Consider the following 19,436-nt stretch of genomic DNA (forward strand, 5'->3'; position numbering starts at 1 on the left):
TGCGACAAATTGGTATGAATAATGTGTTAATAGTACAGATTCAACTTGAAACCTTGTCATGTCTGTGACCATTACATCGTGAATGGCACAACGAATTTTGTGGGGATATCTTTCCAGTATTTGGAAACTATAATCTTTTCCAGCAAAGAAATCACACACAGGTGGTCAACAAACTAGGGAAGTTCCAACTATATGTTTATTATTTCACTTTCTCTTACTTGTTAATATCAAGAAAATATCAACTTTCATGTCAATGCTACACCAGTTCATTAGATGCAAGCTCAGTTTGTTTATGGTTGTGAGTTTAGCCAAATCAATGGCACCATTTTGTAAGAATCAATTTACCATTTGGAATGTTCAATAAAGTGTATTTCTTTTTTATTATTTGTAAATCATGTGATGCACATCTTTAATATCAATAACATATGTTATGTTTCTATTTGTCTATCATCTGTCTATCTGGAAAGCTGGTTCTTAAACATTTACCGGCATGCCACTGGCCATCAGGTGGGTATATAAAGCTATAGTTGATGCATTTTCATGTATGAATTTCACAAAATTAATATCAGTGAAATGAAGAATACATACATGGCATACTATGTACATAAATGCATAAAATATTCCAAAGTATTATATATTTGTGTACCTATATTATTTTTGTCAGATATCTATGTAATTAGTAATGCATACACATTATTAACTACATGTACATGATTAACATATGTGTATGTGTTATCCACATATATGACTACAATTCATGATAGTTTTTGTTCAGTTGATCTTTAGAGAATAGCATTGAAATATGTTAAAAAAAAACCTTCAAATATATTTTTGAAATTTTATTTATTAAGATGAGCAGTGGATGCCTGAGTATGCACTATATTATTCCTTATAGTTTATTGTATGTTCAAGATATTTCATAATATTATAAACTTAAGAAAGAACCTATGTCCCCGATGATATGTTTGGGTTCTTGAAACAATGAAGCTGACAATAGTAATCTTACTATTTTTTATATTAAGTAAAAGAAAAATATATCATTTAAAATAGGTAGTGGAAAGGGAAAGTAAAGTAATAGTTTAAAATGTGTACTATCACTATTTCTGAAAAAATTACTGGAAGCGATACCATATGCTTTCTAACTCTTTCTATTCACGTGTCCCTGGTATAAGTCATTATTTCTTGACTGTGCTACTGCTATTGCCTCCGAATGGTCTCTGTTCATTCTTGTTCTTCTGTCATATACACAGAGCAGTCAGTGCAAGCTTTCAAGCTTTCTTAAGGATAACTCAAATAATGGTGCCTCCACTTAAAACATTCCTATGGCCTCCCATCATTCTTAGCATGATTTATTTATTATTTATCAGTTTGTACAAGACCTTTCATGGTCTGGCTGTCATGCACTGCTGTGACGTCATCTCCCTCCTCTCACATCCCTGCTCACTAAACTCCAGCCAGTCTGGCCCTTATCTCTTTTCCATGGGCCAAACTCGGTTCCTTTGTACTCGCTGACCTTTTGGCTTAGAAACTTCTTCCAGATCTATGCATGACTCCCACCTTCTCAATATTCGTGACTGAACTCAATGTAATTTCCTCAGAAAGGCTTTCCCTGCCTGAACAAAATCAGCCTTTCAGTCACTTTCTAATTCATTATTTCCTCTTATATTCTCCATTACACTTAATAGTAACTACAGTCATTGTGTAATTACCATACACATTTATTTGTTATATATGTCTTACACATAACATGAATGAATATTTATATTTATAAAAAGAAACATACATATATTTATATACATACATATACATTTATATACATATATTTATACATATTTATACATTTACTTTTATATATATGGACAATAGATTGAGACAACCATCTATATATATATATATATATATATATTATCATCCATATATAATTTTGTCCCATATAATTTTTAAATTTATTTTCTCCCCCAGAGGGTAAGCTCACTTAAAGTTGAAACAGATTCATCCTATCTATTTGGTTCATTGTTGTATCTTCAGGTCCAAGACACATAAATGCATGAGTAGCTGTTCAGTTTAGGAGATCCACAATTTTATTCTGAGTTAACACACATCCAACTAAAATATATTAATATTCCCTACCCTTCCATAGGCCACGTGACCATGTGACTAAGGTCTTGCCAATGAGATATAAATGCAAGTGTTCTGTGGAACATCTGGGCAGGCTGCCCAAAGAGAGTCAACAAAGGTAAGATGAGGGCCTTCTTTGTTGTTGCTGCTTTTCCCCTTTCCTTCATTCACAGAATAGAATGTGTGCATGATTAAACATCGTAGTCATCTTGGGCATAGCTGGCTTTGATTAGAGGAACCACATCCTAGCATGGTGAAGGAAGAGGAGGTCCCCAGTGATAATCAAGTTCATTTTATCAGACAGGGCCACTCACTTCAGAATTTTCTTCTTCCTAAGACAGGAATAAATTTCCATCTTAAGACACTGCTATTTTGTTATTCCTTGCTGAATAAAATTCTTAACTAGTATATTAAATTATTATTGTAACAATGAAATTCTAAGGTAAAAGAAGATAAAGGAGATAGAAAGCATAGTTCCAATACACTTTTTAAATTAATAGACTTTATTTTTTAGAGTAGTTTTGGGTGTTAAAAAAGTGAGGGAAAATATAGAGTTCCCATATGTTCCCTCTCCTCCTTCTCCCTCCATGGTTTCCCTAGTATTAACATCTTACCTTAGTGTGGTATATTTGTTAAAGTTGATGAACCAATATCGATACGTTATTAACTGAAGTCCATAGTTTACATATAGGGTTCACTCTTTGTGTCGTACATTCTGTGGGTTTTGAGAAATGTGTAATGGCATGATAAAAACATTTTAAATTATAGAGTTAAACCAAAATAGATAAAAATATGAGATTAATTTTTATATTTATTTGATTATGTGTTTGTAGTATGTTTCTCCCTGCTAGAATATAAGCTCCTTAGGAGTAGACTTTTGTATGTTTTGTTTATTATTGTATTTGTAATCCTTTTAGAGCAGTCTCTTGCCTGGAATAGATGCTCAAGAAATATCTGTTGACTATACAAATGCAAATTTGGATATACATGTTGAATATTCTTGAAACAGAGATGATATTCTCTAATGCAAAACAAAATGAAAAACTAGAACAAAGAATTGTAAACCATATTCGAAAATCTCAGAAATTTTGAAATGGTTTGGAGGAAAAGAGGGCAATAAAATAATTTGGGGGGAAAATGGATAAATAGACATTAAATAAATAAATAAATAAATAATTTGGGGAGAATTAAAGCATTTACAAAGGTGTGGAGAAGAGTTTAAAAAAAAAAAAAGACGCAAAGGTTAATGCAGTACCAAGGTATAGTAACAATAGGGAGTTATTTCCAGCTCTAATACTTAAAGTACTAGGAAAGAAAAGCCAGAAAGAGGGAGAGGGAAAAGCTGAGGGTGTGTGTGTGTGTGTGTGTGTGTGTGAGAGAGAGAGAGAGAGACAGAGACAGAGACAGAGACAGAGAGAGATGGAGAGAGCCACCAAGCAAGAATTCTCTCCCTTTGATAGATGCAACCAAAGCAAAGAGATCTGACATGATAGGAGTTAGAGAACCAAATACCTCTAACTCTCTTTTCATTCTGTGGATCTCCTGTCAGCATCTCTTTTTGTTGAAACTACATCATAAACTGAGAAGTTAGGAAATCTACTGACGTGGTCAGTAATGGTCAACTTCTCAGTTACAGAACAGGGTACAGAAAGTAGAGAATGACTGTAGGGTGGGAAACAGAAGATATCCTTTTCAGTCCTGGGTTTTTTTGGGGTGAAAATTTTCTACTCCTGACACAAAGGATACAAAAATTCTCTTTAGCTACCATATCCTGTAGGGTGTTGGCAATTGAGTTGCATTCTCAGCTGAAACCAAAAATATTATTCAACCACATAAAGTAGTAAGTAAAAAGAGAAGAAATGAATGAAGTAATACAGAACAAAACTTCTGTAACTGCTTATAAAGCTTAAATTGATATTTGTAGCTTCTTTTTCTACCACACATTCTGTTTCCTTTACCTTCTACCGGCACCTAGATGGACCTGGTTCTTTATTTGGCTAAATGACTCAAACCGCTTTTAAGATCTGAGTCCTCGTTAGCTTTGTCTTCATGTAGCCTCAGTACTTTTCCACTGAAAAAGACTTCTGGGCAGAGACTGTAACAGGTGCCCTAGTGAATCCTCTGGATTCCACTCATGGTCATCTTGGTACCAGTATAGACCAGAGTTGTTCATTTTCTGCTTAGGAATTAGGACCAACCAGCTGTCATGCAGTTTAACCATCCTCTTCTTTATGTATTGGTTTGGTGGCATGTGGAAGCTATAATGGCCAGTGTGTTGTCTTAGCTTCCAAGTGACTGAGATCATTGCCATATTCCATGGTGGAAGCAATTTTTCCTTATACAATAAAACCTTGAAACCCATGGAGTCTAGTGGGTTATTTGACAGTAGTAAGAAGGGCCATTCCCACCTCACATCCCTTGGTTTGTGGATCTATGTTTCTGGCTATGGAAGAGACAGCTACTGGTGATGTTATAAACTGAATTATTTAGAAAAGCACTTCAATCTTTCAGGCAGTTGTCTGCCAGCTGGCATTAAAACTGAGCATTCTGTGGGCTATGATATAATTCTGTCAAACCAACTGCTTCTAGATTACGTAGAACATGGTAAAAATATTCTGCGGGTGTGACTCCTTGTCTGGACTCTCTTTGTCAAACAGTCTATCCCTTCACCAGACGTGATAGTTAATGAGAAATCATGGCAGTGGATAAGATCTTCTAACAAAAGCCCTTGAAATACCTTTGCATAAGATATCTTTCTCCCAAAGGGCGGGTTTGGGGGGTGGGAATCACTAAATTCTCCACGATAGGAAGTGCTCTGTATAATAATGACACTGTATGGTCAGGCCATACAAGATAGTAGTTGTTCTCTTGATCTTTATATAGCGGCCCCCTCTACCAGTTCCTGCTTCACCCACATGGTTATCCAATCCTGTTGATTATAGGGCTTAATCAGTAATTGCCTACATGCTTGCCCCTGCCACAGCCTCTGGTTTCCCTGGTAACTGATGAGCCATTCTGACGTCAGTTCCCCTATAAATGGTAGCCGCCATCTTCCTTAAGTAGTGAAGATTTGTTATGTCCTTCTTGCCGGTGGCCGTACGCAGTGGGGTGTCACTCCAGGACCTTTTTTTCTGGAAATGTAAGTTCCCCTATCCAATGAACCATTGGTGTCTCTGTAGCTGTCTCTAGGCTCTTTCTTCGGTCTCCAGGCTGAGCAATTACAAGGCTGCAGGTCTGTGGGGTGCAGCCCAACAGACAGCTGTTTCTTTTCCCTGTTGACACAGGTTGGTCTAGAAAAAATGTAACATATGCAGTTATGGTTATATCTTAGGGCTCTATTTCAGAGACCTAGCTCCATTTGAGTATATCCTTTTCAGTAAACTGGCTTAGGTCTGGGAAGTAAGTATGAGGTATTAGGTTTCTGCAAACCAAACGTGGATCTTTTTCCCCATGTATGTTTAGCACCACTTTACAAGGATATACGTCTGTTACATTTTCAGGGACATTGTCTCAGTCATCAACATTGATAAAGCCCAAGGCCAAAGATCAAAAAGAACACCACTGTATTCAATGGCAGTTAAGTTTATTATGTTGCCGTAGTAATGAAAAAACATTGACGAGATCATGAGATGTTTTTGTAAGGAGAGGGAATTATAGGCTTCCCTCTAATGAGCTAATGTGGGTTGGAGGGAGACAATTTTTTAATGGGAGACACCGGGGCCAGTCCTGGTGCGGGTGGGTGGAGTGGAGCGTGGGGTTTCCCAGGAAGGCAAACAAGGTGAAGTTGGATCCCACAGGGTGTGCTATAGGCTTCAGCTGTGTGAGGGTCCTGATGGAGGGGCAGAGGAAGATGGGCTGGAATGCTTTGAGTGTCAGGGGCAGCGCAGAGATTAGCAAAATTCAGTGAGGATCTGCTGCTGCCACTACTCTCCCCAGAAGAAGCCAGATCACCCATTTCTCAAGAGTTCCATGGGGGCGGACAGGGTAGTCCTGGGATGAGAATCACCTGGCTACCCAGGTGCCGCAGGCCCCTCATCTCAGGCTTGCCCTGCGGAATCTAGCTCATGCCACCTATCAAGCAAACCCCAATCCTCCCAGACCTCGTCACCTAACTTGGAGTCACAGTGCCATGGTGCCTCTCTCCAGGGGCCCGGCCAGGTTGGGAGGGAACCTCTGGGCCAAAAGCTGTGCAGAAGCAGGACTTCCCAAGGCCAGAATGAGACAGTGAACTGTGCATGCCCAGGGGGCAAATCTGTATCCTTCCAGGAGACCTCAAGCCCCGGGGCAGTGACACTGGCTTCTGGTGAGAAACAGTGGGACTCCAGTGTGATGTCTTCTAAGGTCTGAGGCCACCTCATTATGGTGTATACCATACGGTATATAAGATGTGAGCGATGCTATGTATTTATCCCCAGTATGGTGTGTAGGGGTGTGTGTGTGGGGGGGGTGAGAATGTATTTATCTCAGGTACAAGGAATGTAAGTAGAAAGAAATTATTTGGTATTTTGTTGTTAAATAGTGTCCTTGTTCCCTTACATCTGGCTATTTTCAGACATCATTGCAGTGAATTTAGAATGGTCTTGTTTTGGTCTTGTCCCATCACAGTGATGAAGAGTCCTCATCTGATGTTGATAGTCTGTGAAATTTTTCACGTCCAGTAGGAAACACTACATACTAGTTGTTTTCTTCCTGTTGCCAATTGGATCCTCTAAGGGGCTTTTTTTCTTTCTTTCTCAGTTACTCCTTTGGCCAAGGGCAGCTGAAGTCAGACTAAAGAATATTACTCTGTTCAGCCCAGATCTATAGTTTTCAAGATTTTGTTGAGCAGAAAGTTGTTGTCTTTAGTCGGGCAAGAGTTTGTCTTTCCTATTCCTTCTGTGGCATGTTAAGTTGTTGAATTATCTGGTATGACAGTGGTGTCCCATTCTTCTTACTACTTTGAAACAGGCTGCATTGGCCAGCTGCATTACATGCAGCTGACAAAAGAAAAGTTTATTTGTCCGTGTAAGGGGCTATGAAACCAGGACCTAGACCACAAACCCCAATCATGGAAATATCTCCATGCTTCCAGCTGAGTCTTTTATAGAGCCATTTGGTCTTCTATTTTAGAGAAGTCACATATTTACACCAGTGCAATAAGAATATTATATAGCACACATTTTTCCTTGAAGAGGAATCAAAGGGTATGTGCTAGTTTACGACAACCCAGTTAATCAATGTAAACTGATCTGGAGCATCACCAAAACAGATACTGTTATTGATGACATTTCCTAGGGTAAGAGACAAAATTTGGACAACTTTTTCCAGTTGTATCACTGCATCATTGAAAACGCAGCTTACATTATAAAGAGTGAATTGTAAGCTCTCCTGAATGGGTGGTATGGTTGTCCCCAGGTATCCATGGGAGATTGGTTCCGGACCCACCCCTGCATACTAAAATCAGTGGATGCTCCAGTCCCTTATATATAAAATGGTGTAGTAGAGTCGGCCCTCTGTGTGGGAGGGTTCTGCCTCTAGGGACTCCACTAGCTGCAAATGCAGAACCTGTGGATAGGAGGGCTGACTGTAGTAGCCTCTCTTTGAATATTTAGGGATATCTTGTTCAGGAAAACAGATGACATATGTTTGAGATGTATGAAAGGCTCTAACAATTGCACAGGTACACAGGCTAGCTGTGTATTCAGTAGGCAAGGTATGCCTGGTTTTCACATAAGATGTAGTATCCTAGTGGTCACAGAAAGAATTGAGAGTATAAGTATTGTTTATTACCATGAGGGCAAGTCAATTACTGGTATCTGAATGCAGGCTGACTTTCTGAGTGGATATAAATAGCATTTACAAATTAGGCTAGGAAGTCTCTGAAGAGAACAAACTGGATACAGCAGCAAGGATAGCCCCAATATTTGTTTCCTCTGGTGAGCTGTTTTTTGTTGACAATTCTAATATTATTTCAGTGAAAGTATCCTCTTGACTGGAAGTGGAGGTGAAAACCAATTTTTGTAAGACTGAGGTTGAGGTGAATAATGATAGGACAATTTATATATCACAAGGAACCTGTTGAAGAAAATATACTTTATGAGTGGTGGAAGGAACAGCTATTAAATTTGTGTCATCAGAGTCACATGGAAGATGAAAAATTGGGGCATCAGTAAGATTTAGAGCATGAATTATATTCTGAGAAAAACTGAGTGAGTTTTGCTTTTCTTTCTTTCTCTTAAGTGACAGAAGAAAGCCAGATGAGATGAAGAATATATGGTGAAGATATGGAAAAACAACTGTCAGAGGCCAAGTGATCACAAAGAGGTAACAAAATACAATAACTATAATAAGTAGTAAACCAAATGGAAATAAGCAAGTTGACTTAGAAAACTGTTTTATAATTTTGTGTGGAAGCTGTCTGCTTTGTCCCATCATATGGTTGATCTAAGAATCTTTTTTTCTGGCTTTATTGATATATAATTGACATATTACATTGTGTAAGTATAAGATGTACAATGCAATGATACACGTATATATTGTAAAATTTACAATAAGGTTAACACATCCTTCATCTCACATAATTACCATTTGTTGTTATAGTGAGAACATTTAAGATTTACTTTTATAGCAACTTTCAAGTATACAGTACAGCATTGTTAAATAGTCACCATGCTGTACATTAGATCACTTATAAGTTTGTACCTTTTAACCAATATCTCCCCATTTCCCCCACTCCCTAGCTCCCAATGATGACTAATCTACTTTCTGTTTCTATGGTTCAGCTCTTTGGATTCTACATATATCATGCAGCATTTCTCTTTCTTGCTCTGGCTTACTTTACTTGGCATAATGTCCTCAAGGTTCATCCATGTTGTGGCAGATGGCAGGATTTCCTTCATTTTTATGAATATTACATTGTGTTTATATATATATAAAACACTGAGTCTTCTTTATCCATTGATGTATCAGTGGACATTTAGGTTGTTTCCCTGTCTTTGTGGATAATTCTGTAATGAACTTGGAGGTGCAGATATCATTATAAGATAGTGATTTCATTTGTCAGATAAATGCTCAGAAGGAGGATTGTTGAATTATATGGTAGTTTTATTTTTAATTTGTGAGGAACCCCCATAGTGTTTTCCATAATGGAAATACATCAACAGTGTACATGGGTTCCCTTTTTGCCACATCTTCACCAACATTTGTTATCTCTTGTCTTTTTGATAAAGCCATTCGAATAGATATGAGATTATATCTCATTGTGGTTTTGGTTTGCATTTCCCTGATGATTAGTGATGTTGAGCGCCTTTTCATGTAATTATTGTTTCTTTGGGAAAATGTCAATTCAGGTCCTTTGCCCATTTTTTAATCAGATTATTTATTTGCTAATAAGCTGTATGAGCTTCTTATATATTTTGGATATTAACCCCTTATCAGAATATGATTTGTAAATATTTTCTCGCATTCTGTAGATTACCTTTTCATTTTGTTGAAGGTTTATTTTGCTGTACAGAAGCTTTTTAGTTTGAAGTTTCACTTTTTATTTTTGCTTTTGTTGCTTGTGCTTTTGGTGTCATATCTAAAAAGTCATTGCCAAGACCAATGTCAAGGAGCATTTTCCCTTGTTTTCTTCTTAGGAGTTTTAGAGTTTCAGGTCTTAGCATTAAGCCCCTAATCCATTTCAAGCAAATTTTTGTGAGTGGTATAAGGTAGGGTTCAAATTTTACTCTTTTGCCTGTGGATATCCACTTTTCTGAACATAATTTATTGAATAGACTATCCTTTCCCAATTGAGTATTCTTGGATCCTTTGTCAAATATTACTTGATCATGCATAGGTTATCATGCACAGGTTAATTTCTGAGCTCTCAATTCTGTTCCTTTGGTCTGTATGTCAGATTTATACCAGTATCATACCATTTTATTTACTATATCTTTGTAATATAGTTTGAAATCAGGAAGTGTGATGCCTCCAGTTGTGTTCTTCTGTCTCAAGATTACAGATGGCTTTGATTAGTATGGATGTTTTAACAATATTAACTGATCCATGAACATGAATATCTTTCCATTTGTGTCTTCATTAATTTCTTTATCAATGTCTTATAGGTTTGAGTGTATAGAGCTTTCACTTCCTTGGTTAAATTTATTCCTAAAATGTTTATTGTTTTTGGTGTCATTGTAAATGATTTTCTTTACTTCTTTATCAGATTGTTTGTTGTTAGTGTATAGAAACCCAACTGATTTTTGTATGTTGATTTTGTATCCTGAAACTTTACTGAAGTTGGTTAGCTCTAACAGTTTTTTTTTTGGTGGAGTCTTTTTAGTATTTTCTATAAATAGATCATGTAATCTGCAAACAGAGACAATTTTATTTCTTCCTTTCTGACTTGGATGCCTTTTAGTTCTTTTTCTTTCCTGATTGCTCTGTCTAGGACTTCCAGTACTGTGTTGATTAAGAGTGGTGAAAGTGGGTGCCCTTGTCTTATTCCTGATCTTGGTGGGAAAGCTTTCAGCTTTCACCATTGAGTATGATGATATTTGTGGACTTGTTATATATGGCCTTTCTTATGTTGAGGTATGTTTCTTCTGTCCCACTTCGAGAGTTTTTATCATAAATGGATGTTGAATTGTCAAAATTTTTCTGTATCTATTGAGAAATGATTTTTATCATTAATTCTGTTAATGTGATGTATCACATGTATTTGCATATGTTGAACCATCTTGCATCTCAGGGATAAATCCCAGTTGATCATGGTGTAATATTGAATTACAGTAATGGGCTGTTGAATTTGGTGTATGATACTGTAAATATGCTCTTAAAATTGATTTGCTAGTATTTTGTTGAGAATTGGCATCTATATTCATCAGGGATATTGGCCTATAGTTTTCTTTTCTTGTTTCTTTGCATGGCCTTGGAATAGGGTAATGATGATCTTGTAAAATAAGTTTGTAAGTGTGCCCTCCCCTTCAGTTTTTTTGGAAGAGTTTGAGAAGGATTGGCATTATTTTTTAAATATCTGGTAGAATTCACCTGCGAAATCATTTGGTCCTCGGCTTTTCTTTGCTGAAGGGTTTTTGATTACCGATTCACTCTTCTTACTCATTATTGGTCTGTTCAGATTTTCTGTTTCTTCATGATTCAATCTTGGTAGATTGTGTGTTTCTAGGAATTTATCCATCTTTATGTTGGCCAGTTTGTTCCATATAATTGTTCGTAGTAGTCTCTTAGATCCTTTATATTTCTGTGATATCAGTTGTGATATCTCTTTCATTTATAATTTTAGTTGAGTCCTCTTTTTTTTCCTTAGTAAGTCTAGGTAAAAGTTTATCAATTTTATTTATCTTTCAAAAAACAATGTGTAGTTTTATTTATCTTTTCTATTTTTCTGTTCTCTATTTATTTCTGCTTTGATCTTTGTAATCCTCCTTCTGCTAACTTTTGTTCTTAGTTTGTTTTCCTTTTTCTAATTCCTCGAGGTGTAAAGTTATGTTGTTTATGTAAGATTTTTATTTTTTCTTAACATAGGTATTTATCACTATAAACATCCCTTTTAGAACTACTTTTGTTGCATCCCCCAAATTTTGGTATGCTGTTTTAATTTTTGTCTCAAGATTTTTTTTTAATTTTTTTATTTTTGGCTGCATTGGGTCTTTGCTACGCGTGGGTTTTCTCTAGTTGTGGCGAGCGGGGGCTACTCTTCATTTCGGTGCGTGGGCTTCTCATTGCAGTGGTGTCTGTCGTTGCAGAGCACAGGCTCTAGGCACTCAGGTTTCAGTAGTTGCAGCACGTGGGCCCTAGAGCACATAGGCTTCGGTAGTTGTGGCACTTGGGCTTAGTAGTTGTGGCTCGCGGGCTCTAGAGCACAGGCTCAGTAGTTGTGGCACGTGGGCTTAGTTGCTCTGTGGAAAGTGGGATCTTCCCAGACCAGGGATCGAACCCATGTCCCCTGCATTGGCAGGCGGATTCTTAACCACTGTGCCACCAGGGAAGTCCCTCAAGATAATTTTTGATAATCTGAGAATCTTGAGTCAGCATTGTCTTCTGAATTTAATCTACTTATAGGAGATTTCTAAGAATTCTCAACTTAAAGTGTCCCAAAGAAACAGAAGTACAATAGTCCAGACAAAGCAGTGATTAAAAGAAAAAAAAAGAATACATAAATGTAAGGATTAGTATGTTGAAGTTGTAATGTTATGCTAGTTGTTAACACTACAATTAAAAGGTCATGTCCACAGATGATTAAGGGAGGTTTTTCCTTCTCGTCTGTCTCTGAAAATAAGCATCCATGTTTCAGGATATGCAGAGACTTCTTAAGTGGAGAATTTGGGAAAGCTGGTAATACTGCTTGGTGATGGGACTGAGTGTCTTTTGCAGTATTTAGTCATATTGTCTTGCAAACAAGAAAGAACAAGTATCAGAGTTGAAGTTTTCAAATGGGTAAGGTATCCTGTTAGTAACTAAAAAATGGATAGCCTTTGGGTTCCAGAGGGAAGAAACAGTAATTATAAATAATGTCAGTGATAAAATATTTCTCCTGGGAAGACCTTTATTTTTTTTTGCTCTAAATACTAAATAATTGCTGTTGTTTTGGTGGAGGTAGATATATATATATATATATGTATATATTATATATATATCTCTCTGATATAATGTATATATGTAAATATATTTATATGTTTAAATATAAATATAGATGAATATAATAACAAATATATGCATTTATATATGTATTTATTAAAGTTATATATTATATGTGAAAAGTTCATATTAGTTCATCTTAGTACTTATCCATCCATTAATCAGGTTGCATTCTTCATGGAAGATAATGCAAATAATTCCAACTATGTAGTACTATATATCCCATGTTTACATGGGATATTCAAAATGAGAATGATAGCATATTTATTCCTTTGTGGAATTCACTCTTTTGAAGTATTTCTTCTTCTGTGACCTTTGTGTAACTTTGCAAGGAAAAAAAAAATCATTCTTTTTAGTTTTACCTAATCAATGAAAAATGCTGCAGCAAAATGTAAGAATGCCTGTGAAAATATTTTGTCAGACTAGCGGTAGTGCTCAGTATAAAGCTATGTTCAAATAAAGGTATTTTTTGAACATTTCAGTGTTTGATCCATTTTAAAATGCAGACACAAGAGGATCAGCTCCAATTTTAGTTTCTGCTATATGTAATTTTTGTTTCCGAGATATCTTTTTTCCGGTGTGAAATTTTAGATGAGATTAAACGGGCACAAAAATGTTTGTCAATAGCCAGATTTAATCTTGCATAGTGAAACACAAGTTTTAAATGGTTTCTTGAGCACTGATGTACAGAAATTGTCCAGAGTACCATTAGCTATACAACAACAGCAAAGGAAAGGAAAATGTACTTAGATAAAAAAACAGAATAAAAAAAAATAGTTTCAGGAAAAAGTTCAAATGTCAGTATTTAGATGCTTCAGTTATTTACATCAAGCACTGGACACTTGTTCTAAAGCAACTAATCAAATGAATGTCAAATTCACTCTTATTCAGCCATTTTATCTTACTTTTGCAGAATAATAAATCTTTAGAAGTGTTTAATAAAATAAATATAAATTCGTTATATATTTTCTGGTGAATCTATTTTAGTAGAAAATTTTCAATTATGAAGATATTTGAAAACTGCTGGAAGTAACTCCAGAGAAGCATAAGCGTGGAAAATATTGCAATTTCAGGAATTTACTGTCCAATAGAATTTTTAGAAACATCAACAAACTTATTTCCATGTTTGAGACTTTTCCTATTTGTGTACCTATTGCTTTATTTGAAAGAGATCTTTGAGAAATAAAATTTATAAAATATACATTTTAATCAATCATGAGAAGATAGATTGACTACTCTGGCTATATTGTTTATTGAACAAGGATGTGCAAATAAAATTAATTTTGAAAATGCCATTTACAAATTTGTAGAAGTTGTAAAAAAATATTAACTTTCTATGCATTACTGCAACAGACCAATATATAGATATGTCTTCCACCCTTTGCAAAAAATTGTAATTATTACTTTTTTCCTTGTCAGAATAATTTTCATTTTGTTCATATTTATGTTTTCACAATTTTACTGGCATTATTATGTATATAAACTTATGCATAAGATTATCACTGTCTGCATTTCTCTGCACTATTATAATTATCATTCCATAAATATTGTTAAAGATAATTTTGTTTTAGAGGTTATTTTTGTTGTTTCCTTTTAGGAACAAAATATGCTACATATGCCACAAGTTGTAGAGCCTTCTTTAGGAAACAAATCTTTTTTCTTTATTTTCCTAGAGTTGAAGTTCTTTAACAGAAAAATTGTTGAGGTTATATAAAAAGGTTGTGACCTCAGAAAATTTGGTACTCAAAATCTGCAATGCTCAGCCAGTCTTAGGCATCTACAAAATTAATTTTGGGTCATTGACCTAGGAAAATTTTGAATAGCTTATAATCTTTTAGGATTATATATTATATTTCTTTTGGGGATATACTATGTTTCAAACAGTGAATTTTTTCCTAGTATAATTTCAATTTCTCTTTTGAGTCTTTACTTCCTTTCTGAGATAAGGTATTTAACAAAAAGGATCAGTAATAGAACTTGTTCGTTTTTTGAGGTTAGCAATGGGTCATTTATGTGGTTAGCAATGGGTCATTTATGTATCATATTAAAGAGTCGTAAGAGAACATTAAATTCTTAGATCTTGATTAGGGAATTGATAGAATAAAGGAGGGTTTCAGTAAAACCTAGAGGCATTTCAGTCCAAGAATATTGTTGATTCTCTTATGAGAAGGCAAACAAAACTGATTGTATGGATCTAAGTGAAAACTAAGGGAGAACAAAAGTCTACCAGTCCACCAAAAATGTGTGGCCATGGGAATTACTGAAGACAGAGTTGTATTTGGGTTAGGACGCACCAAAATGTGAAAGATTTGAAGCTTGTTTATATCTCAGAAACCTATGAAGCTTTTTTTTTTTTTGGCTGTACGCGGGCCTCTCACTGCTGTGGCCACTGCTGTGGCCTCTCCCGTTGCGAAGCACAGGCTCCGGACGCGCAGGCTCAGTGGCCATGGCTCACGGTCCCAGCCGCTCCGCAGCAGGTGGGATCTTCCCAGACCGGGGCATGAACCCGTGTCCCCTGCATCAGCAGGCGGACTCTCAACCACTGCACCACCAGGGAAGCCCTATGAAGCTTTTTGATAGGCCACATAGGAGTGCTAAAGATCTAATGGAAAACATTATAAATCCCCCGTTTTTATGAAATCTTCTACAGTAGGGTAAGTCCTTTCTGTTTGGGTCCAGTTGATGTACTAATGATTCATGTGTGGAAGAGTCCTCGTGTATTTCTAGAAAGAGTCTGTGAAGAACTTTGATTTCATTTTCATATTTCCATTGAAGTTTCTTCCTATTACGTTTTCTAGAGTGGTGTTACAGAGAAGGAACTTACGTTGGTGAGTGAGAGGGCCAAGAGTTACAGTTACACATTTTTTGAGGGAAGAGTTTTAGGGGCACTTTAATGTCTACCACCTGAAGTGTTCTTATGACGCAGAGGAAGTGGTACAAAGAATGGTAGGAAAGTTATTCGTTGTTGTAAGAGAATCACTGGTACTACAGTCCTGCTTGGAATTCATTCAGATTCCCTCAGGATTAGGAACTTCTATTACTTTATTTTTTACCTAGGTAGAATGAGTCAATTAATTTTCCTTTGGCCTTTTTATTAATAATGTCAGCAAGTTTTCCTTTGAAGAATTTTTTTGTTTGTTATTTGTTGCAACTTAAGGGAGGGGATCCAAAAGCAGATCCATTAAGCTACTTTATTTTTACTGCCGTTATTTTATTTGGAACTGTATTTAAAAAATCAATATAAAGTCTCTTACTATTGTTCAGCCAAATGCTGAAATTCATGTAGTGAAGCAATCTGCAAGCCTATTGTTTGTTTACATACCAGAAATGTTCTGTTAGTAAGCTAGCAACCAAAGAGTGGAAAGGGCCACAAAAAAATCATCACTACAGCCTATCCCTAAAGACTGTCTCAAGGTTATGATTAATTCTATTGATTTGCCCTTTTGCCATTTGTGGAACTGGATTAATGTCCAATCTATTTTTAATAGGAAAAAACATACAGTAGATTTCCTTAAAGCTGTTCTACATAATATGCTCTGAGATGTACTAATTCAGTAAAATTTACTTATCTTCAACTGTTGTCAGTTGTTTACTATTGCTAGGTTGAGGGGTCTCATCATCTGTGTTAAGTATCCCAACAGAATTTTGTTGGAAACTCTACCTGATAAAGCCCTGGGATCAAAGACCACTAGGAACATGCCTGTAATTAAACAAATGTGATTCATTACCTCACTGTAGCAAAGGTGAACATCCCAGAAGAAATATGGAGCATCTTGGTAACAATGAGTTGAGCACAGGACAATTGATTGACAGGTTATCTTATTAATTTTTGTCTAGGAAGTAGGAGGAACCAAAGCAGATTAAGAGTTTTTTACTGGAAAAGAAGCAGTAGCTAATCATGTTAGAGGAAAAAAGGAGATGATTGGTTACTTTGTGGCTGTGTAATGTAGTGGTAATTGTCCATTTTCAGATAAGATCATGGTATGATATTGTTTTTTGTCTTTCTTTATCATGGTCATGGAGTAATCTTGTTTGATACTATTTATATGTTTAAATTTTTTTCTGTTCAATAGAGAATATAACTGAGTTTAGCTGTCAGCTGAATGGAAATTATTTTTCAGTCTCACCACAAATCCCTGCTGGTCAAACCCTTTGCTTATAATTCCATCTTACTGAGGTTATTATGCTCACTTTCTTTCTGATTATTAATATTACCACCTGTCCTCTGCCACTTTGGGCTTGCAATATTCTCGCTGATATTATGGAAATAAATCCCATTTTAGTCTCCCCCCCAGTAATATTTCTCCTAAATTGTAAACTCCCATCACAGCTTTTCAAAAGGCAGATGTTCGTTCATTCACTCAATAATTAATATATTAATGACTTGGCAAAAGGTGTGTTTTCCATGTCCCCCCAAAAGGTGTGGTTAGGAGTGGCTGATCAGACTGAATATAATAGCATAGTCAAGACTTCCTGCATTCTTGAGCCTTCAGTTTCTTTCATATAGCTTACATCAAAATATGCCATTGATTCTGGGCAACTTTTAAGTCAGATTATAATTAGCCAACCTAGCAGATTATTTACTATTCTCTTGTACATGAGCCCATATATTAAATCCTGAATCCCATGTCAATATATGTAGCCCAAATCAAGATTGTATTTTCTCCTTCTTTGTCTAATACTCTTAGAAATCATTCCAATACAAGCTCCCCAGACTCCCACTGATACGTATTAATAAGTTCCATAAGTATTTCTCTGTTGAGGCTATCCACTCCCAGTGTTGACCTTGTACTTCTCTATTTTATGTTGGGATATTCTGCTGAATGCTGGGACTTTTGCTACGAGACTAGAAACAATATCAAGAGTAGGTTTGGATCTAAATGAGTATCTGAATCCCCTTGAGGGGAAATTAACTTGGTAAAGCAATAAAAAGCTTTTTATATGGAAGAAAGCTAACCTGTTCAAAAGAGGTAGTATGAACTGCTTCCACTGGCAAGGCAGGTTAAAAGGGATGCAGAGTTCTTATCCTAATGTGTAATTCCAAATATTCCCATAATAATTCTCCTTTATTACTAGGGCATCTACCTGAGAGCGAAAGACCTGGAGATGTTAGCATTTTAACTTCACAGTAATTAAGTCAGGTCCTGGATTTGATCCCTTGACTATAGGAGGCAAGGGACTCCTTGAAATATGTCATAGAAGGCTTCTTAATTTTTATTTGTGTTTTGGAGTCAGAAGTTCATAGCCTGCAATTTATCTTTTCATATTATCTTTTTTTCATGTACTTTCATGGTTGTAATCAAAAGAAGTCATCTGACAATTCTATCCATATAATCTCTGTTTAACCAATAACAACTAAGAGCTACAGATCCTTGACCACTAAAGGCTTTTTCCTCTATCTGTACTTTATTCCACGCCACTGCTGTTGATACTTTGAATAACTCCGAAGCTGCAATAGATGATTAATGCCCATTTCCTTCCTGAGAAGTGAAACATCCTAGGACTCTTCAAACATATAAGCTGAAATATGTTTCAGAATTCTGTTTTGAGAAAGCAACAAGTATAGTCAGTAAAAGTAAGAAAAGTAAAGAATGAGAATAATGATAGAAAAATTAAAAGTAGATAAAACATAAATTAAAACAAAAGTAATTAGCTCTGTATCTCAATTACTTCATTAAATGTATAGGTAGCACTCCTCTACATCTATCTCTCTATAGAAAGAATGAGATCCTCAGATTGGTGAAAATGCAAACTGAGCTCTATATTGTTCATAAGAAGGAAAATGAGGGAAAAATATTGAAAAGAGAGGTTATGTTAAAAACAAACAAATGAACGAACACTGAGAAAATTTAACAAAAATAAAACTGAGTCACAAAAATATAATATAGATTTCATGGGCAAAAACACTAAATAAAACCAAGCAGGAAAAGATGTGGAGGTTAAAAAATTGTTAAGGAAGAGGATGGAATGCACATAGTATCTATGGCACCTAAAGTTGTACAGCAAACTTCTAGAAATAGGATTTTATTTAAACTTCAACTACATGAACATGATCAGACAATTACAGTGAAAAAACTGTTTATACATCTTTCAGGCTGTATGACAAAACAGAATGAAAATAGACAAGAAATTTAGAGACATGTATATGCATAACTTACTTAACCCTCCTGGGAATAATTATTTTTTTGTGTTTGTGGACCATTTATAAAAATTAATCATATACTTGCCAAGAAGAAATCATTAATAAATTACCCCAAATAGCAATTTACAGGCTATATACATATATATTGATTGTGATTGTGATAAAATTATGCTATAATAATAGTAATAGTAATAATAAACTTGCCATAGAAATTATCTTCATAAAAAATCAAAGTTTTTCCTAAATAACCACTTAACCGAAACAAATTATAAATTACTTTATGGAAATTAGGAAATATTACCAAAGGGAAAATCAGAACTACAATGTCAAATTGTCCAGAAAGTAGTAATAAAATGGAAAACATTTCATAAGAAAACCTAAGGGAAAATGTTAAGTCTGTTTCTAGAGGAAATAGATGTCTTCAATAATGAATGTCTTCAATAATTTTAATTATTATTAAATAATTTTTAATTTTTTAATTATTAATAATTTTTATTATTACTAGTAAATGATTAGCAACAACAAATTTAACATTTTCTTGGTGAAATTTAAATTAATG

The 19,436-nt window shown here is 35.3% G+C and overlaps 1 long non-coding RNA gene across 1 annotated transcript; it reads left to right on the plus strand.

Moving 5' to 3' along the window:
- The first annotated feature begins 369 nt into the window (after positions 1-369).
- Positions 370-8,373, plus strand: LOC114902347. Its single transcript, XR_003795484.1, has 3 exons — positions 370-507; positions 2,141-2,236; positions 8,338-8,373. It is a non-coding gene; the product is annotated as an uncharacterized LOC114902347 (long non-coding RNA).
- The last annotated feature ends 11,063 nt before the right edge of the window (positions 8,374-19,436 follow it).

Source organism: Monodon monoceros, unplaced genomic scaffold (assembly GCF_005190385.1).
Source record: "Monodon monoceros isolate NGI ecotype Baffin Bay Population unplaced genomic scaffold, NGI_Narwhal_1 Super_Scaffold_20, whole genome shotgun sequence".
NCBI lineage: Eukaryota > Metazoa > Chordata > Mammalia > Artiodactyla > Monodontidae > Monodon > Monodon monoceros.